Source organism: Anopheles ziemanni, chromosome 3, assembly GCF_943734765.1.
Source record: "Anopheles ziemanni chromosome 3, idAnoZiCoDA_A2_x.2, whole genome shotgun sequence".
In the NCBI taxonomy this organism is placed as follows: domain Eukaryota; kingdom Metazoa; phylum Arthropoda; class Insecta; order Diptera; family Culicidae; genus Anopheles; species Anopheles ziemanni.
The window spans coordinates 25,860,925-25,883,502 of NC_080706.1; positions in this window are offsets into that span (position 1 = coordinate 25,860,925).

The window sequence follows — 22,578 nt, forward strand, 5'->3', positions numbered from 1 at the left end:
GACTCGGCAAAACGGCACAACGACGGGCGTTTAGCCGATGTTTCACCCAAATTACGCTCATTACAACCAATGGTGGCACAAAAATCATCTTTGACACGTGAAAGTAAAAGCACACAAATGAACCGAATCTGCCCGCCGGCTATGTTTCTTACGGCGGGACAAATTACTTACGCCAAAGCCGTGTACCACGATGTTTAATCGCCGAAGGGAGGACTGCACGTGCCTTGCGCACCGACGTTGAACAGATGTCGATTTTATGTGATTTAACATATTTTCGCAATTTCTCCCTCCCGATCGCGGGTGCGAAAGTATAATTTGAAGCGCTTCCATGGTGCCGGTACCGGAAGGCCGCTGAAATGCGCAATGATTATCGGCCGGATAGGGTCGATCAGAGGTGGTATTTTGTGCTTCCGGATCAGATGTCTCATCCGGGGAAGGAGTTTTTACACTAGCCAAAACATCAACCACAGAAAGTAGATTGGTATTTTTGGTTATTTTCGATCGGTATCCCAGTGGTGATCCAGTCCGAGAAGCTGCTTTCGTTTTTATCATCGAACTGTTGGAAGAGGAAACGGGTGAACCTTTTCAAGGCTGAATTAAAATAAATGTAGTTGCAAGGAACATACATTTCCATATTCCTAATAGGAGTCTTGACCGTAAATCTTTGGTCCAATATACAAAAATGCATTTTTTTTTTTGCTTAAAACATTTCAGCGCGTTCCAAAGTTACAAACTAAATAATTATTTTGTTACAAACTGTTCCTTTACTGGGACATTTTATTTAGATTGGTTGATATTAGCACTGAAAGAAGACAATTTAGGTTTTCATCTGTCATATTTCTCGACACGTCTTGTCAAAGTCGTGTACAAAAAGTAAACAAAAACTCAGACCGATAATTTCTCATCGGTTGGTAATTTTGTCGTGTTTTTACATTTAGAATGGGGTTTTGACAAGCCCTGTCGAGAAAGCTGACAATTCACGTCGTTATCTCATTATAACCTCAAATACTGAGTTGCATAAGTCCAAGCTCGTTCTAGAACTGGATCAACTGCTTTCAGCTTTGTGCAACTCATTGAGAACTAACTGGCCGCTCGACCGATTAATTATAAAGTCGTTAGCCCAGCAGAACTCGTTAGTCGCTGGTTACTCATCCAAGCCCATTGTGATGCGTTTGCCGAATCATCTCCTTTGATTCATCTTGCGCATCTTGACAAACGGTGCGGTATCTGGACGATCGTAACGTTTTCGCAAACTCATCCGGGTCCGTTACTGCGAGCACCGTCGCAACGGTAATAGATCACCATTCGATAGCTTAATCGATTGTCCAGAACGCCCTGCTACATACACGCACATACATACACACTTACACACAAGCGAGGTGGGATGTTTTCTTTTCCATTTCTACGCCACTTTTCGGTGGAAACTCGTCAGCAGAAGCATATCGGAAATCGAGAATTGAGCATGGTCATGGAATTGATCGGGTCCTCTTATAGCTGCTGATGCTGCTGCTGCTTTCATCTTCGTAGCCATTTTTTCAATCTTCAGTTCACACTGCGTTTCATCTAACTATATTTATCCTCCTAAGAGCTACTGGTTCGATTGGGAAGAAGTGAAGGATGATACGAGCATTTTTGAGCATTCCATTCTCGGCACTGTTTCTCCACATCGCGGGTCAACATGAGTGCTTCCACTTCGGTCAGCAATTCGGTGCTTGAAATCATCAATTCCAACGGACCGGAATGGCTCCGATTGCTTGAAATCGCGTCTAATGGTTGTCGATAATAAATTTATTCCCATTTTCCCGAGTGTTAATATGTGTGTCTAGACGCAGCGTGGTCAAGTATGCCTTAGTCGTTCACTCTCTTGCCGAGTTTGCCCGCGCTGTGGATCACTTTTCGGCTCGTAAATAAACCGTTCCGAACCATCGGCGATGCAACGGGATGAAACTGCAAACAGCCGTTAGCGGCTGAGCCGAGAAGAAAGTGGTGGTGTAATAAGCGCAACAAGTTGGCAATTAATTACGAACCGCTTGCGTAAGTCAAGTACTCCGACGCAATGCTACCGCTTTGCTGCTCGCTCTTTAATTAAACAAACTGTTTTAATTTTCTTACGTATTACGTTCATGTATGTTTTTACTGTTGCTTGTCCTTGTAAGCTTTAAATATGGATATTGAACAGCAAATTTCGAATGGTAAAATTGTTTCAAACAGTGAACTGTTTTTGTTCGATAATATTCTAAATCGAATGTATTTTTTTTTAATAAGTTCTTTTTCAAACTTTTCATTGGAAAAATGTCGTTTTTGTGATTTACAATGAACATTTAATTATGATTTGATTTTTATCGCTTTTAGATGTAGCGTCGAACAATTGACGCACTTATCTCGCTTTGCATCACTAGGGAACGACGCTTGCGGCCACGAGCTGCACGATTGCGTTTCTGGGAATGTACTTTCAACGGTTCCATCGCCCGAAGCACCCTTGGTCCTTCGCAAAAGAGAGCACGCCCGGTCGGCGTCGGGAAATATGGGAAAAGTATGTGAACAAGCCGCCCCTCACTTGAGCCCACACTGGGCCGGATATTAGGGTCGAGCCCTGCACTGCTTGAAGGGCAGATAAGGGTAAGCGGGTCGAGAGCAGACGATATGGACGAGGCGGATAAGCCAGCAGGGGTGCGCCTGTCGTTGGTGGTGGGCAAGAAAAAAAAACATCTTTAACTGAGCCCTTGATCTAAGGCTCAACGGGAAAAGGGCGCCAAGGGCGGAAAAGGATGGATCCCAGCCGGTGCCCCAAAGGTCACGTGACGTTCCGGACGGGTATTGCATCGTGATTGCAAAGGGATTCTTCCATTCGCGGCTGGCTCCCTTCGCTCCGTGCGGCCTTTCCTTTTTCGCCGTCACCGTTGTCAGCTTTGGGGCTCAAAAATGTCATTCAGCTCGGCCGGGGGGAACGTGCAGCGCCAGTGAAGTCACGGACACAGGCCCGGCAAGTTCGGAAGCGTGCGGATGCGCGATGGACACTCCATAAATCCGATACGACAGGTAATTTGAGTTAGTTCGAGAGCCTGCGGTCGGCGCCGGCTTCGGCTTCGGCATCGGTTTGGCTCCGTTTCCGCGTGGTCATTAGCATTGAAATGGACTTTCCACTTTCCGGCCGGCTCGCTAGAAAAGGAACAACCCCCCCCCCCCCCCCCCCCCCCCCCCCCCCCCCGCTTGTGGGAAAACTGAGCTGCTGTGAAGCGAAATCGGCAGGAAAAGGCACACAGAAAACAATATGGAAACATACACATCGCATGAGATTTCGAGTAATGATGACTGTTAAAGAGGAGGCAGCTAAATTGACTGTTGTTTTTCTTGTGGTTTCAAACATACATCTTTTTTTGGTTTGCTCCTTCTTCTCCTTCTTTTTTCTCCGTGGTGCCTTTCTCCGTGCGTGTGTATGTGTGTGTGTGTGTGGAGGGTGGAAGGTCAGTGAGCAAAGCGATGCCAGTGCTTAATAAAAAAGAAAACTGTCCAAATATGAATCAATATCTTTCCGAAGGCATCAGGCACGAATGAAGATTTGTTTTTGATTTCGCCCAAGAGCGGTATTTTCTCAACATCGTTGTCGGCCGGTAAAAGAGTTTTCGTATGTCCACGCAGCGAAGGGAAAATAATTGACACTCATCTTGGCATGATGACGATTGCGACAATAGCTCCAGTAATGATCTTTATCCTCCCTTTCATTGGGATCCATCATTTGTTAATCTCACTGTAATGACGACAAGGAATAAAACGAAACGATTATGTTTATTTCTTAAAAATGTATACTATAAAAACAAATGGTGATGAAGTTTATTATCATTTTCTAAGTAAAAACGTTCAACGTACACATTTATTCAAGTCAACCAAACTGTACGCTATTACTTGAGAGGAGATTTGATTCCCTAAATGGCGGCCAATTCGCGTAAAAGAAGCAATAGAGTTGCAGGCTTGCGGAAAAACGGTAGCACAATTCAATGTTTGTCATCAAACAACATCATTTCAGCGTGAAAGTCGAATACGCGACCTTTCGGTTGAAACCTCGACAAGACATGGCTGAAACGGACAATTTAACTCACTTATTGGCAGGCCTTTTGAGCGAGCCCTCAAAGGTTTTTCTTTTATTATTTTCCATTATTTTTGATACTATTTCGCTACACTTACATGTGGCAGCACAGCAAACGACACGTGCCGCATTGTGTGCGTGAAAGTGAGCGTTCGGGGGGCGTCTGTCTCGGCCAAATTAAACTCACCCCCGGGGGTTGGCGCTGGCAGGTCGCTTCCGTTGCAAATTGGCCAATAAAGAGTTCACCTGCCTGGACGCTTTTCAACAACAAGAAGATACCCCCCTTGGGTGATTGTGTGAAAAGGGAAAAGCGCGAACAATCGCAATCCGAGAGCGCATCCAAATTTGTCAACGAACGCGGAGCAACAAAAAGGGATGCAAAATCGATGCCATTAAAATATGCGCAACCACAAATTGCGATCCCAGGTTGGAATCCCTTTCCATTTTTGTTTTGTTCACTCCGATTCAAACCGTATCACTCGAACGTCAACGGGTGGGTTCGATTTATATTTCGATGTTTCTTCGAATGCTGGCATTCACCCCTCGCACGCCATCGTTGGATAATTCCACCTGCTTTTGCACCAAACTCGTAGTCCCTTATGCAGAAGAGATGGGGCAGCATTTCTTTCCATTTTTCCGATCCCCTTTCTTCCGACACGTTCCTTCGCGGGGTCAGCAGATTAAAGCTCACTGTCTGCGATGTGTGACGGGCTGGCGGTCGCAGGGGAAAATGAGAAAATGTATGTTGGAAAAAGTTCCAGTCCAATTGGCAGCAGCGGCGGTGTCACCCCGTTCGGGGTTCCTTCAGGTGACATTGACAAATTTGGGTCAAATATAGGCGAATGGGGTGAAGTGCAAGGCAAGGGGGATTTGTTATGACGGATTAATCAGTCCAAAATGTGATTTGGGAATTAAAGATGATTAAGAAAAATGATGTGAGGTACGATTAACCTCACATTCTCGTTGAGTTTTGTTGCGCTTCGAATACAATTCGATAGCTTTAAACCAGAATTGTATCCACTTTTTAATAACCACCGGAAAAGCTGTTTGCGCTCCACGATAAAACCACAGTTTCTCCAACACTCAAGCATTCTCGGCCCAACATTTTGGTTCGCACTCAAAACGAAATCGAACTTGCTCCCAATCGCTGCTTAAGCCTTAAGTGAAACCATCGAGCACCGGATTGGGACGCAATGGAAATCACGCGAACGACATCACGATCAGGGTCGATTCGATTTCGATAACCTTTCGCCTTCAAACTTTTCCTCCCCCCCAAAACGAAAAACCGCACAAATAGTTGATCGCGAGGCGGAAAGCGAGATTTGCATTGAACGAGTGCGCGCACACCGGCTCGGAAGGCGTTTTAAGCATAATTGCGCTTCTTTCCGTTCGCATGATCGCTTTCTTTTTTCCACCCGAAATGAGATCTTTTCGCAGCCACGACACGGTTTTCCGCCCGCTCGAACCGCTGCCCAAAAAGTGCCCTCTCCCACCCGCTCCCCCTCGTACCGGTTTTAAGAGCGGTTTATCAGGTGAAGGTCAGTTTGTGCGTACCGTTTCCGCCTGTCGCTGTTCGTTTCGTTTTCGCACGAAGTCTGTGTCAGCCGTGCGATCGATCGTTTCGATAGGATGAAATCGAGTGCGCTTTTTTCGGGGGGTTGCGTCCAAATCGTGGCCCCAGATTTTGCGCAAAACACACGCCCCAATCGATCGATTAACCTTTTCGGGCGGAGTTTGCGATTAGCCGATCCCGGGGCATCCGGGTAGTGGCATCCGTTCCGGTTTTCGGCAATGCAAGTGCCGCCCCAAAGGGAGTGCTGGAAAGCAACTATAAGCTGGACTGACCTTTGTCCTCTTCCGATGTTGGGCCTGAAGGTAGGTTGATAGGTTGTTAACCGATCGTTTCCGGAGATGACGAAGCTGAGGGAGCATTGAAACTCTTATTTGGTGAACTTTTCTGGAGTTTCCATCGCCCATCCGTTCAGAGGAAATAACACGTTTTCATGAAAGTAGTGCACTGTCAATCGTTTCTGGAGGGTTCTGCCATTGAAATCGCGATGTTAAATGGATGTTTGAGGAAGATTGGACGCAATGACGATGCACAACATGAATTCAAAAAAAAGACCAATCAGGAAGGAAACAACAGACCTAGGAAAGAACACTGAATTCATTTTCGCTGTTCGTGATTGTTCTTTCCGTAGGAAGATTTCTATTTGTTTTCAAGTCATTGCTTTCACGAAAAATGTGTCTCTCTTTTAATTTGTTTCCCTCTTAAGAAGGCGTGTTTTCGTGCATGAAACAAAACAATTTACTTTCCTGTCGCAATCAAAAGCATGACGCAAATAGATATCCGTAACAATGGTCTATTTGAATCACCTTTCATTTCTTCCGTGTGGATAAAACAATGCCTGTTCCCGGTTTGTTTGTTTTTCTCCTCTTGTGGTCCACACATTGATAATTATTTTATCATCGACCTTGTTGAGAGCGAACGAAACGCAGGAAACAGGTTGCCCATTTCCCGACCCCGGTGTTGATAATGACCAGCGAACCAGGCTGGAACAGGCTGGCGTCTGGATTTACAGGAGCTCTCGGCCCTAATTTTATGATTATACTGCCCTGTTTGAGCTTTTTATGGTACGCATGTTGCACGTGCTTCCCTGTGAATGCGTTGGGAGAATGATCTTTATTTCTCGGATACAATGTCAATTCATCGCGCTGCGTAGAAGGTTGGTTTATTCGTTTGCTTTCAATTTAATGTAGGCTTGTTTGGTTTCTATTGTTTCTTGAGTGAAAATTGAGGAAGATGGAAAATAAATGTTGGTAGAACAAAGTCGACTAGTAATAGTGGTGATAGTAAAAGGGAAAGGGCCATTTTTTGTAAGGTTATTATTTTTATTGTATTTAACGTTTAAAACCATATCTGTGAAAGTTTTTCTAGAAAACAAGTAAAAATCTGTTAACAAAAAATGTGAAACCGGTTACCGATAGAAATTTAATTTAAATGACTCTTTAAACCAAAACATCCTACACCAAACCGCATTGATTTTCCATTTTCACATTCATCAAAGCGCCAGCATCACTTTTTTCCATTTGATAACTCTCATTAGATGTCATCGTAACCACACTTGTTTCTTAGCGTGTGAAAAAAACAGCATGGCTGCTGGAAAACCTCTACGGAATCACATCCCGAGGTGTGGCGTCGAAGTGGAAAATTAGCTGCTTAACAGAGATCCATTTTCCGGTCGGTTCGCTCCGGGATGGTATCAGCTTTTGTGGTCACAATGGGAACCGCCGTTTTGCTGGGGGTGTTTATTTTCTGCAGGGGTTTCCCCTGCTCCACCATGTTTTCCATTGCAGGATTGCCCCCCTGTGCCGATCGATCAAATCGATTTCCTGCGCAGACGGCACGTCATTCCCTCGAATGCTGGGTAAAGCTGGCCCAGGGTTTACCCTCTTGCCCTAATCTCCACCAAAGGGACCACTTTCTCCCGACTGAAGCGTTTGGCGGTTTTCAAGACGGGCGGGGCTGGTAAGTCCAGATCGTTCCAGATCTAATTGAAGTCCACTAAAACTGAACCGGCTGCCCTCCAGGAGGGGCAGACGATACCGGCCCACGATCGAATGTCGTGATGATCGTGTTCTGCAAGACAACGCCCGGTAGAGGATGGTGGCTGCAGCTCCCACCACCAACAGTGACTTGAGCTTGTGGTTGCACTTCCAACCCGCGATAAGCGACGAACCCGGCTCGAACGATCGTTTTTTTTCGACGGAGGCGGTTTCTTCCGTGGTTCACACGTGATTTTCATGCCGGTTGGGCCCACGGACCTGGCACTCAAAACCATTCCAGTTATTCCGGATATAGCCACCACGGAGGCAAGGGTCGATTTAAAAGGGTAAAATTAGCACAGGTGGTCACTTGAACCGTTTCCAACACCCACGAGTTACAATGTGGGAAGCATCTGGAAAAACAGTGTCCTCCACAACAGTCCAAATTTGTACTTTATTATATTCATTAGAATTTTTTTTACAATGATGTTCCGAGAAACATTATCATATCGTATTTAAAAATTATTGAATTCTTTTGTGAAATGAACATTTATTTTATGGTATTTACATTCCTTTCCAAATTTTCGTTACAACTGTTATACTATAAAGTTGCTACGATTTTTTGTTCGATTTAAAGTTCTTCTTGAGTTTTTCAACCCTACTATCCTACTATGTTTTGGTCTCGTTCGCTTCCTTCGTGCGCTCGGTGACCAGTTTGGTCGCATTTAACTTTTCGCGGACCACAAAATGCATACGATTATCCGGTTTTGGGCATCCTCCTCTTCCCTCCTTCCGGTTCGGGGCACGTTTCCCCCGGGCGCCACCCCGGAACACTTTCGCGTACCGAATCGCGAATCGGCCGGGCGGATCGTGCCGAACGTGCCGCGGGCAGAGGCGTCGAGCGAAACGATATTATTAATGCCAGGTGCGAATTATGGCCTGCAACACACCGCCGTGTGCGTTCCGTTCCGAGGGCCTGTTTCAGCATCCAATTTGTAGCCCGGGAAAAACATGCCGCCCTGGAGAGGCAGGCAGGCGGCGCATTATATCGAGATCAGCATCCGTCGCCCCATGCGGGGAAGAATCACGATCACGGGTTCAGTACCGGGGACGGCGGGGTTTCGCGGTGGTGAAAAATTCAAACTGACATTTTGGCATTCAATTTCACGCTGGTGAGGTGTGAAATATGATTTCATCCCCCACCCGCCGTGAGAAGATCGAGAGCGCGCGTGTGTGTTCCGATCCGTGCCGGGCGCGCTTTTCCGCTTTCCCTTTTTAACGTACCGTACCGGGTTGATTTGGTCGTGCGCTGCAATTGCTTCCCTGGGATCACGATGCCGTTGGAGCGTTATGGTTTCAATTCTGGTTTCGTTTCTGGTTTTGTTTTGTTTCTCCCTCCGGCCGATCATAATGTTTATTAACATTTCAATTCCGGTTCCTCGGTGTTCCGGTTGTGTTTTCCAAGCGCCCAGCGCTTTGTTTTCCACGCGCCGTATTAATTTCGGCGATAGTATCGGACCGACGGTGAAAGACGGTGGAGATAAAATATGGTTTCGGTGAGGAAAATTTCTCATTTTAATGTGGAAACAATTGGTAGCAGCACGAATTGCACCTCCGGTAGGTTAAAACAAGTATCAGTCATACTTGAAAGGCAGACCGTTTCCCATTACGTCACAAGTACATGCCGGTAGGTAAAAAACTTGGTCATATTTTATAAGAAACAAGTAAAATGTTTTGTTTTGAAACAAAAAAATCGAATTATTATATTAAAAAGGCTGGCAATATCAAAATGGTCTTCGTTTGTCCAAAGTTACATGTCAATCGGCGTTCAATATCAACATCTCAATTCTGTTTATCTGTCCTTCTTCATTATTGCCTGTCGATTACCGTTACTAATGCCAGTCTAAGCCACCTCATCTTCAACGTTTAAAGTGAATGATGAAGCTGCTCTGCCGGTCGGAGAGAGTAGAACGAAAGCTCGTCCGAAATCTGGTTTGTACGCGCTCTGTCTTGAACCCTCTTTTTCTTCGTTTATCGTCTGCTTTACTGTTGCGTAAGCTTTGATAAATTATAATCTTTCCCTGTTGCGGTGTTACTCAAGGAAGGCTCTAAGTCAAAATAGGGATGATAAATGAACCAGGTGAGCATTAGTTTCTTTCATGACCTAAAGCCCCTATTAGCAATGATGTCATGGTGGGAAACGTCCGTTAGGAACAGCAAATTGGTCCCTCAAAAAAATAGAAATTCAGGTACAAATTTACGTTACCCCGGGTCCTGCTCAAATACGCTCAGAAAGCTCTCTCACGACATGCATTGGTAAACAGTGGCAGAACTTTTTGAATTCCGGAAATTCGCTTCCATTAAACGCCTCCTTTCTACGAACTCCGCTCATATGTGACGTGCAACCGGAATTAAAGATTGTCTCAGTTCGTGATTTTTTTCGGTCCACCAAACCCAAATTTTGTGATAACTATCCATCCGAAACGGCAGGCCGAATTAGTTTGCGGACCCGTTGCTTCAGCAAATTGCTCTCAAACGGTCGCCCTACTCGATCGGTTCTTTCGCTACACCACTCCGGCTCGGACCGGATTGACAGGCACCGACGATGACATTGGGAGATTGATTTTTGATCGTTATTTCCTGCCAGCCCCCGGCCGGGCCCCGCACGAGCGTGATGACAATAAATTTCCAATTTTTAAAAACTATTCCCCAAAACGCGAACAAGACAGGCTAGACAGGTCTAATGTAGGTCTGGCAAGTGTAGCGCGGGAAACTAGCTGGTGGGTTTCTGCTTCACCCGCCTGCAGAAGGCTAATCTATTGCAAATCCCACACGCGAATCTTTCCCATGCTCCGGTGCTCCCTTTTTTTCCCCGACCTAATGAGTGTACGAGTGCACGGGGGACAACGGTAAGGGATCATTTTTCAATTTCCGCAAACGTTTTGTTAACGGTGGAAGACGAAAATAACAGTATCGATTCTCATAACTCCCGATGGTCCGGGGGTGGTGCGGGAGGGGGTAAGAGGGAAACTGTGGCCATTGGAAGTGGTTTGGGTTGTGTTTTTTTTTTCTTCAAAGGTGGGGATGTTAATTCGATAATTATAGTGCACCGATTTTGTGGTTCAGTAGGATTTCGGAGCAGTCAATTTTCAGCGCGGTTCAAGCTAAAGGGAAAGGCAGGTTGTTATCAGACTCTTCGAATGTGATTTAACATTTTAAATTTCAAATGAAAAATGTTAAATTTGAAAAATACATCTCTTCCTGTACGAGAAGGCGAAATACTGTGCATATATCTTTAAAAAAAAATTAAACATAATGCTTCAAGTAAATCACATATTTTAACAGGTTTTACTTCATTTAAACCTTAATCAATTTCTTTTGATAATTATCAATCTTCAAATCTACCTCCAAGATAGCCAATTAATACCGTCCAAAACTAACTTAACAGCCCAAAGGTTTACGAGCGCAAACAAATCATCTTCATTTGTGTTCCGTTGGTTGATAACTTTTCGTCGGCTTCAATTGATAATTATAGCGAGAAATGATTTGAAATGGAGCGCTGACAAATGGTTGACAGAAAAAAATTTACACCACCCTGGGCAATAATAGACGAAGATTCCTCCGTACAAAATAAACCCAACGTCAGGTACGGCAATAGCGAGGAAAACATTTTCCCCCACTGATACCCGTGACTGACCGTGAGCGGGCGTGCTGTATCTTAATTTTATTTGACAGCTCGCTCGACCACGATTGGGCTGGCGAAGAAATTTGTTTGAGAAAACCACCCTCCCTCCCCAAACTGGTGGGTGGTAATTAAACAAACAATGAGACCGATCGTGGGAGGAACGTTTCCTTCCCGGGAAGAGAAAATTACTACCCGTGCCGGTGTGCCCAGTGGGACAATTTTCCCTTTTTGTCAACAAATGTCCATGGAATGGACCCGAACCCGAAATTACAACTGGCCGACCGTTCAGCCTCCCCCTAACAAGATCGTTAAACGATCGCGCGCTTGAGGCTTTTGTGTTGAAAGTTCTCAAATTCATCATCATCTACAGGCAAGCGTCCATGTTTCGGAGAGGAGGGCAGAAAAAGTGAAAAACATAACTCGCCCGCCAGCAGACGAAATGGATGGAAATTTTTCGGTGAAAAGTTCGCGGTAGAAAGTAAACTTTCCCACGCCGCCGCCACCGCACGCCTGGGACACGCCGGACACGACAGACGTCGATTTAAATCTCGAGGGTGACGAATTTCGTTTTCATCCTCCGCTGCCGGTTGTGACGTTCCCGAAAGCGCCGGAGAATGAAAGTGAACGAGAAGAATGCTCGGTCGGTGGTTGATGATTCGCCTGACTGACGTTTATGCTAAACAGGTTGGAGCGGCGAGTCGGAATCGAAGGCAGCTTGCAGCTTATGGTTTTGTAAACACAGGTTTGTCTTGCTCGGGAACTATTTCGTGGTTTCCTAACCCTTAAAACATTTAGGATTATGTTTTTAAATATTATTATAAATGAAGATCGTTTCTTTTACGAATTGTGTTTGGTTAGAGACACTTGTTGATCATAAGCATGTAACATTTAAAAACAATCATAACACTCAAAATGGTTTTAACTGACATCTACCACGCAGGAAAGGGTTAAATAGTTATTTTCACGTCTAACAAGTTTTCTTGATTGTAAGGCTAATGCTAACGAATTCCACGTCAAGCATGTCACGGATTTGCAGATGGCCTCCGAGCGCCCTTTTTCCCTCCGATGCTCTCGGGTCGAGTTCGTCGCCTTGTCGATCGTTGATGTCACACATGTAAAAACCCATCTAGCGTGAACTTAAGCCTCGAAAGGGGCATAAAGCGAAGGTAGGTTTGATGGAAGAAATATTTTATTTCCTACGATCTGCATTTCCGTGCGCGAAGGTGCACTCTGGCGATGGGAACCGAGCGAAGCGGATGGAACCCCCCATTTCGGGCGCGTTGCGTTGCCGGAAGCTCTGCCGAGGACCTGCAGAGCTGGCCGCGTAGCCTACCGGAATGTGTGCCTTACGGTAAACGAACGGTGCGCGCCGCTGGGTATTGCACAATCGTGCACCTCGCGCCGATTAGCTCCGGCGAGGCGAGAATTAAGGTCACCACCCTTTGGGCTGGCTGCGTTTCGTTGCCTTCGAGAATCAGCCCCATCCATCTTCGTGCCTTCCCGCTCCGGCCACCAAACCGGGCCCGCCGACTGGGTGCTAGCGGTTTTTTCAACGCTCGTGGTCAGAAGTGAGTTATCCAATTACCGAATCTCCATCAATTCTCGCCCCAACCGCGGCGGCGCACGACAGCCTGCAGGGCCCGTCAAGCCCACGGGGGAGGCCCCGAATGGCCGGAGGATGGAGAACCCGGAAAACGTTTCCAACGCCGTCGTCGTCGTCGGCGCTGGCTCTCGGCCCGGCGGGATGCTGCACACCCGATACTGCCCGACTGCCCTTAATTCGGACGTTCATTTAGGCGATCGTTTTCATCCCGGATTCTTACGGAAAACCTGCGGAAGTGGTTTCGGAAGCTGCTGCAGTACAGTGCTGGGCAAGAAAAGGGCGAGCTGGGGGGGGGGGGGGGGGAAAATATTAAATTAAGGATCAAATATGGTACTAGAGTATGTTGATAAAAATAATTGAACCCATCCTTTTTATGTGTGTAATATAAACAAATGCTAAAAGCAATATAGTTTGACCATCATGATTTGATGAAAAGAATTTTTAATTGGACTCACTTTTTGTCAGACACTGTTCCACACATTCCAATGAATGTTTCCTCTCCTTTCGTAGTTCAACGTCGTTATTTTTCAGCCTGGTATCTCGTAGACATTATCTAACTCCAGACGGGAGCTATTAGGTAAGCGAGCCAACCGGACTCCAACGCAGGTGCTAAAGCGAAAAGGGAAGCGCCCGAAAATTAACCTAATGATGATGTAATATGGAAGCCGAAAATTGGTTCTCCCCTGTGCGGCCCTCAAGAATGCGCCCCGGGAATGCCTCGTACGGAACATGCGTGAACATGCGTGTAACTATTTGCTACATTTAGCTTAGTTAGTTACACCGGCCCGGGCGGAAGTGCTCCCGTGAATGGGCGCGATCTACCGGACGCCGGAGCGGGAAAACCCCCCCCTTAATCCCGTGCGATGGGTGCCGTGAAAGTTCTCGGACGCCTGAAGAATGCGTCCGCTTTGCGTTTGTCATGGTTTTTCGGGATGCTGCCGTGGAGAATGATGCTGCCGCTGGAACGTAAAAACTAATTAGGTTGCGCCATCATCACCGTCATCGGCGTCATCGGGGAGGCAGGCGGGTGCTGGCCTAGCACAAAAGCAGTGGACAGCCCCCCCCGGGCACCCGAAAGCGATCTTTCATCGGGGTGGAAAGTATGGCGCACTGCTAACGTTTCTTTTGAAAATGAGTGTAGCTGGTTTTGTTTTTCACGAATGAACAATGAGGCTGCCGTTTTACCTGAAGTGTTAAAATTATCGGATTGCGATTGAGCTTTCATTTTTTACTTTTTGTTTGAAATATAACCACTGGATAGTGAAACAGTTATACGAAATTTAAGATACATTAATGATTTGTTTCACATTTTAAAATCATGCTTAGAACTTACAAAAACCCGTCCAAAAAATAAGAGTAGAAACTAGCAGTTTCGTAAAAAAGAATACTGCGCTAAAATGCAATAGATAATTGAGCTCTTGACGATGACGAAAAAGAAAATAGAAGAAAAGGATAAAAGTTTTATACACTCGTCTGAATGCCTTGCAATTTCAGTAAATCCAGATAAAAAGTTGGAGTATCTCAACCGTGCGTTTACATCAGTGAACATCGATCATAAGTCGTGTCATTAAGGTCTGGCGCACGTGACCCTCGTCGATTTGAAAGACGGGATAGCTAAAAGAAAGAAAGAAAGAAAGAAAGAAAGACTGAGAGGTAAAAAAAAGATTATGACTCGTAAATTATCATCCTCGAAAGAGGGGCGAAATTCTTCACCACGATGGTTGTGATTGCCACGTAAAGGTCGGAGGTCGCGTGGAAGATTCGGAAGTTCGCTTGAAGCATCCTCAATGGATGCCTTCTCGTAGAAGATACCTTTGCAGGCGAAAGTTCCTCCCTGCTCGATGGCGAGGGAGGGAAGGGGGGAAGGGAGTGAAAAAGTGAAACCCGCCTAAGTCCCGCGCTCCCTAATGAGCGGTTCGGTGTCCGATGCGCCAAATCAACACCGCCGGCCATCGCAAGCGCCACCTGTCGGTCGAAAGGTTAATGCCGGGACCTCACTCCGAACGAAGCTGGGTGCTGATGAGCGCTCGATGGCGTATCGCTGGACTCGCTGGTGATAAAATCTGCAAACGACCGGCTCTTCAGGTGTCGTGGAGAAGGCTGAAAAGCCAAACAAAAACGATTGGCAAATCACAAACGCCACTGGCGAAACAAGCATCACCCTCTTGAGCCCTTTTTTTCCTGCGAGCTGATACCCAACGTCTGATAGGATCGTTCGCCGATGGTGAAGATCAACCTGACTGTGGCTAGGGTGTGTATGCACACTTGGGAGCACACCGGTAATTTAAGACCCCTTGGCGTCGTAAAACTCCTGTGCGCTCCGGAGGACGTGATCGTAGATCCTCGCCGTACCACCGAAGCACAAACGGTTCCGTCGATTCACGCTCGTAAATCCTAACGACACTTGACTGGTGCGCTTCACTTCGCACTTCACCGTGATCCGGCCGGCCAATAGAGACGTTGCTCGATGGAACTGGGTTGGCCGATGAAACCGACACACTATCGGATGGCATGGACTTTGGACAGAAAAAGGTCCTACTGACAGTCCCTCCGGAAGCCATTCCCCGTGATCCGTTCCATTTCGCAGGGAAACGAAGACTGCTTGGCTTCCTGCTCTCTTTTGGGAATCACCAAAGACGGTTGTTTAAGCCTCACAAAACGACACGTGATCGACGGAACCGTAGAATTATAGGGCATTTGGATGCGAGTGCCCTCAAGGGAAGTTCAACGCTGTACGCGGTAATACGGAAGCATGTCGACGTCGTACATGAAAAGTAAACTGCTGAAAGCTTCACCAGATCTCAGCTTCAACTCGGTCATAGCCGTTGCAGTCCCGCGTTGAATTTAGTTCGAAAACAGTGAAGCTTATAGAAAGTTAATTTTCTTTTAAATACCACCTTTTTAAGGACCAATTTGTAAGGTGTGTGATTTATTTATTGCATCCACCTGTCAGCAGGCCCGTTTCCATTGGTAACCAAACCTACTACACGCACTATAAATTTAAAATATCACCTACTTTCTTGTCATCGGGTACCATTTTCACATGAATTCCCCGGCAGACTTTTCCCCCGGACATGTCCGTTCCATATTCCTCCCACATTGCGGGCCGTAAATCTCTTCCCAATAATCGCTTTCCACTTCAATTGGCACGTTGCGATGCAAAGGCGGCCTGTCTCACACGGACCACGGCGAACCGAGCGCGTTCCCGAGCGACAAGTGCTAGCTTGCTACGTTTTCTACGTGTTCCATTCGCCCACGAAAGATAACCACCAAGATTCGCGTCCACCGGCTTTCAGCGAAGGTGTACTGATGATCTTATTTTATCGCTGTTTTAAATTGGCCATGTCGCGAACGTCGATATCGCTGCGAGAGTGGAGGTAGGCTGGGAGAATGTCTGAACCCGGTTTTGTTTTGCTCTCTAGTGTGGGTGAAAGCGAAAGGAAAAGCTCACACGGGCGCCTCGCACGGCGCGGTGGGTGGATGGAAATTTAATTCGCTAATTGTCGTAATAAATTGTCGCAATCGCGGGTGGATGTGTCGTTGTCGTGCGAGGTTCGTGTCCTTATCCTCTATGCCCTCGCAATGTTTCTCTTCACAACAAACCGTGTCATTGATTTTGATTGCGCCGGGTTTCCGCGTGGGCCCTTAGCCGATGATGTGTGGCCCAGTTCGGGTCTGGTGTTGAATCGCTTTTCCGGTTTGGTCCGGCTGGTTTGGACGGTGCGGAAAAGGGTGGAAAATTGTCCCCCAGCATGCGAGAGGAGGCTCTGTTTGACAGTGAAAAGAGACCCCGATCGAACCCGTTTTCTCGGACCCACCTGCTTCAAAAGTGATAGCTCTATTCGATCGTTCCCTTATCGGCTGGTTGCGTTCAATGAACTGATTATTTACGGGAGCCAAACCGGGAACGGAGGTCGGGCCGTTCGGGAGGCTGGTTAATCCAGTTGGAGTTAACGCCGCACGTGCTCTTTTCCTTCCTTCGGCACACGGGCCCATTCGAAGGCCGAAGCCTATCGAATTAGGCCACAATTCATGACTCCCGGCTTTCGAAGACGCTTTAAATAAATCGAGCTCCGTCGAAGCGGCGGAAACTTTTGCCCGCATTAAAAGAACAACCGGGAAGCTGGGAAGGCCGACGGAGGAAATCGATCGGAAAAGAAACAATCGGAGGAAAGGGGAGACCCTCCTAGGCGTGGCGCGCGACAGGTGGGTTGGAAAATTTGCACCTTTCAGTGGGCAAATTGTCTTTTTCCGCTTTGCGGCTGACAGCGCGAGTGGATCTTTTGAAAAGCGAAATGGGTTGACGTAGGTATCGAAGCGAAAAAAAAAGGAAACGAGTCAAAAAAGATTCCTTGTCTACGCCAAACCGAAAGGAAAACATACGGAAAAATGAACGCGAATTCCATGCGAACGCGAGCTGCACAAAACGGAGGTTCCAATGGAATGCAAATTATCCTCCAACGGAGGTCGGTCGAATTTCATCCTGTCGCACTGAGCAGAGTGGTTAACTCCTTTTATTTTTCTCCCGAGCGGCTGCATGTCAACCGTGACATTCCCACGTCCGGCCGATACCGGTCCGTTTTTCCTAATGTGCTTTTTTCATCTTTTTCACTGCGCACATGTTTTGTTGTTTTACACTCTGGTAGATTTGTCGCCTGATTGGACAGGAAAAGTGGTAAGGTAAGGAGGGAAAAACCTTTTAGGGAAAATGTCAACCAGAGGCTGAGCTTTGACCACCACGAAAGGAGTTGAGTGACGCAAAAATGAATCATTTGTTAGGGTGCCGTATCTTGCTGGAGGGTTTTAATATTGCGTTTCTTTGGATTTATTCTATGTTTCGTTCGAAATAAAACTAAATGCAATTTTTTTTAATACAATTAAAAAACAATTTGTAAATTGAGCTGTAATTGTCGACACGTATTTAAATAGGGCTACATTTGTTAAAGTGAATAAACTACTTTTCTGTTAACAAATAGTTGTATTGTTTAAAAAAAACCTACATTTCATCCCTACATTTAACTATTTAAAAATACTGGAGGATTAAAAAAAAAATGGCTTATGATGGGTTGCAACCAGCTTCTCTACTTTGTTCTCAACTTTCTCGTTCATGTTATTATGTACAAATTATAACAATTGCTTATTATCGTCGAACAAAAACTCACGAAAAAGTAGGAAAAAAAAAAGACGAAAGTAGATCAATGTGATTTATTCAAATGTATTACTTTTCTTAAGCCACCACGCCGAGCTGCTGGCCTGCCATTTGCATTTGATTTTACTTTTATTTTGTGCTATTTTTTGATACACCGGACCGGCGAAGAATTCCCGCCGTGGCTTGCCGGTGATGAACCCGTAGCCGTAAACATGACCCTTACTATGTTTCACCCGGCACCACCGGTTGGCCACCGTCACCACCACCACCACCGGAGCAAATGGATGCAAATAATCGCTGAACTTAACCCCTAGCGCCGAAACGGGAAAAGGGAGGGAAAATGCATCGTCGCAACGGATGCAGCGTGACAATGGGAGCGCCACCGTGGGACAAAGTCTTCGTGCTCGTGTTGCCCGCCCGGTGCCGGGTGTGGGGGGAAGGGAATGGAAAGCGAGGCGCAGAAGCCGACGCTGGCACCGCGGTGTCAATGTCAAAGGTAGCGAAAACGAGGCTAGGGAAAGATTCCCTGGCGAAAAAAAAAAAACAAACGGTTCGGTGGCGTCGTATTCGTTTGCCACTCTTTCTGATAGGCAAATAATGACGAACGTTAAGCGAAGCAAAATCCTCTATCGCTCCCGATGGCCTAATGAACCAACCGAGCGCGCGTTGGCCCTTTCCCGGGACGCTGGGACGACCGACGGAGCGGTTAATGATTTCAATGTCACCTGGATTTGGGCCACAGCTCTTCGCGCAAGGTGAACGCGATCGGTCTCGTGCGGAGCGGAGTGCAAAATTGTCCATTTCGTTTCGCCTCGCGCGGCCTCCCGGGGCCGAATCGTTGTTTCGGAATGGACTTCAAAGCGCTGGCGTTAGGGTCGGGCCGGGAGGGTAGGCGAAATGGGTCCCCATTTGCCTACCGAACAATTATATGTTGCCCCGCGAAAGCGCACTAATGAAGACATTGCTCGACCCCCATTGTGCCGCCTCGGCGCGGTGGGATCCACATGCCGTACGGCGTCTTCCGGATCGGTTTGGTTTTTGCATGCACGCTGGTTGGGTCTAGTTTTTTTGTGCCATTTCAATAGTTTGGCACACGTCGGCCAATCGGATGCAGCGTCGTGAGAGGCTGGGATGAATTTATTACAATGATTCGACACAACGATGCTGTGCAGTGCAGTGAGTGCACCCTTCCTTATCGTTAGGAAGATGGTTTGCGATAACGAGCGGGAGCTTCGATTTTTAACAAGATTTTGAACAAACGGCATCATGTGCGATACAAAATTTTAAACCTCCTTAACTGTTCAAAAATAAATATCCCTTTACTTAACAAAAGGTTAATTTATGGTATAACCCATGCAACATTGATTCAATTTAATATCACATACTTTAATCCAAAATGTGCGCATATTTCGGTTTGTTTGGTGTATATTGAGAAGTGACTTGCAAATAACTTATTGTTTAATATCTTTAATTAGTATCAAAGAATCTAACATGAATATTTTTGTAAAATGATTTCTATATTTGTTCTGCTTCTGTGTTCTTTTTTCGGAGTCTTTGACCAAGTAATGAAATTAAAAACACATTTTTAAAGACAACATAAAAAATTCTACCCGAATATCTTACGCATTTTGCTTTAAATTACATATGTTGCTTTCGTGGGGTATGTTTTTCACACACAATTTATTTTCCGTATTTCTAAAATAAAACAACAAATAAACAGACAAAAACATTTTTGTTACTAAACGGAATATGTTTTGATCTAGATTTGAGACATTATAAAGTTGTTACCTTGCAAAAGCTCCAATTAAGATAATCACCGCAAATCGATCTCCATCGGACTCCGACCGGGCAAACACTTGCTACATTGACCTGACCTCCCACATCTAATGAGCCTCCGGCAATCGCAACTATTTTTGCGCCAAGTCGACCCCAAAAATGCGCCAATTAACCGCACTGGAATGGTCCAAAATAGAGTTTACAAAAGCGCACCGACACCAAATGTGGCCGGGTAATACGAGATTAACCTCGCATCGGTCCCGGGCGTCGATGAACGATCAATTTGTATGCCAAAAACAGTACCAGTGAACCAGAGACACCGACACACACCGCCGACGCGCAAGTGCGCAAGGTGCCAAATGCTGTAGCATATGAAGAGCATCAAAGAGGCCAAAGAGCCAACCGGTGAGGGTGGAAACCGCTGGGCTCGGGATTCGGGTGGCACAGAAAGGGGAACGCGCGCGCGCGCGCCCGCAACCGCGCCAAAGCGGAAGGAAATAGGTTAATGTTTCGTGGCTCGAACACGCGAGAAGAGCTCGAACCTGCTTTTGCTGGCGCTCGGAACAGCTGGAAGAACTCTCGCCGCGAGGGAGGGTGTGGATTAAAAGAAAATACACAACCCCCAAGTGGATGATCGAGCACTCCTCCATCTGGTGCGCCTTCTTACTCATACCCACCCTCCGCCTCGATCGCCTCGAGTACCAATCAATTAAATCCACCACCCGCCTGCATCATCGCAAGAGCCTCGGCGAAGGAGTGCATCGCCGTGAAGACGAGAGTCTCCAAGTCGACGAGATCAGGGATTCACGGTGCATGAGTGTGTTTGTGTGCTGCTAGAGCGTTCGGTAACTGTTCCCGATTTGATTCCACTCGAGGCACCCGGAATTTGGGAAAAGAGCCCGGGAAATAACTACCAACGTTTCCCGACCCGATGCGGCCTGGCGCTTGTGGGTTCGGTAAAATTGGGTAATCATAAAAGCGCCATGCACAGCCCCTTCCCACTGGGAGGTGTTCCTGCACTCGAGGTACCCATTTTCGATGATAATTACGGATGAGCGCAGTTCACAATTCAAGGCCGGGCACGGACGGCGGATTGCTGATTATCCACCTGTCCCGACGTCCCACACCCGTGGGTTCCACCCATTATGCTCGGGTTTTATGCTGCGGCCGGGTGCTGGGAGTAGAACGCTAGCAGCATCGAGGGCCGTATGGTTATGTTAATTTTTTTTTCTACCCCGCCGAATCTTCGCCGCCACCGTGTGCCAGTTACATGACAAATGATGCTTCGGAAACGATTATGTTCCCGGTGTACGGGAAGGGATGGCCGGGTGTGTATGTTGGTCAAGGGTGAAAATGGATGAAGAAACCGGTGCTTGAATATTCTCGGGAAACAATCAAACGCGTATCAACGGGTTGGTTGCAATGGTTTTCGACTGACCTTAAAAACAAAAAAACAATAAACTACTGACCTCGATATAATTTATCGATATTTTATATCCTTAGATAATAGGTCAAACATGCCAATATCATTGAATGCACTTATGTTGGAATATGCTTATGCTTTCAAAATAGCCCAAAATTCCATTGACCTGAGTGCAATTTCAATTGGGAGTATAAAAAGATCACAAATACTTCTAAATATTTTACATTATTCACAACCAAACAGTAAAAATGGTTGTGAATAATTTTAAAGTCCTTAAAAACATGTGATTCTGCCACAGCCTATACTCAAAATAACATATTGTAAAGAACCACACATTTTCTTGTAGTGCGTTGCAGTTTGGAATTTGAAAAAGGGTTATAGAGTTAAAAAATGTTATAGAAGGTATTAAAATAAGCAAGCGGTTCATTCACAGATTGTTTACAGAAGATCAGATCTTAAAGAAGCGTATAAAAATGGGTTTATACTCCATTTGTAGTTGGTTCGCAATGATTTTTTATTTTGTTCTGCTTGCCAAACATGTCAATCCAACTTTCGCAAGTCAATTTAAAACTTAAACGCCTTTTTGTATGCAACAGTACGAGCACACTCCTAGATGACGAATCGGTAATTTGACCCTGAAACACGAACCGGTATTTATAGAAGTCATAGAAATCAGATGAGTTTCAGAATTTCTCAAAACTAGCAGAAATAGACCAAGTCGTGTTACAAAAATGTTTTCTCTTAAAAAGTCCTTACATTTGAGAGGACACATGTACAAATCGGTTAGGCGGCTAAACAGCTACTTACAATTCGGCTATTTATGCCTTTTCAACCGGCAAAGATGCGTCTTTTTTCATTTTTTTGTCTAAATGTTACGAAACCGGTCGTTGTTTGCGATCTCGTCAGTTCATCTGCAGCTTTGCGCGTTCGAAGTGTGCTATTTTACTGTGGTAGAATCCAGGATATTTTAGAGAAGACCCCTCCGCTCCGCTGTCTTGCTTATCTTGATAACGGTGAGTTTCCGAAGGTGCAATTCATAACTTATCAAAAATACGCTACCAAATTCCACTGGCAAGCCAAAACAATGCTAATTAATCGCAACAAAGTAGGCTCCCGGTAGATAATTGAAGCGAAGGTTGTTCCGACCCTTGAGAAATAATAGCTCTTGAGGTGGCTGTTTGTGCAAGTAATTATATTGATTTAGATAGGACCGGCTTGCATCAAGTGGAGTGCATTAAACTGCAAAATTAGCGCAAAACATTGTAGCCGCCTTTTTCAACGTGAAGTGCGCGTGCGTGTAAAAAAAAACCAA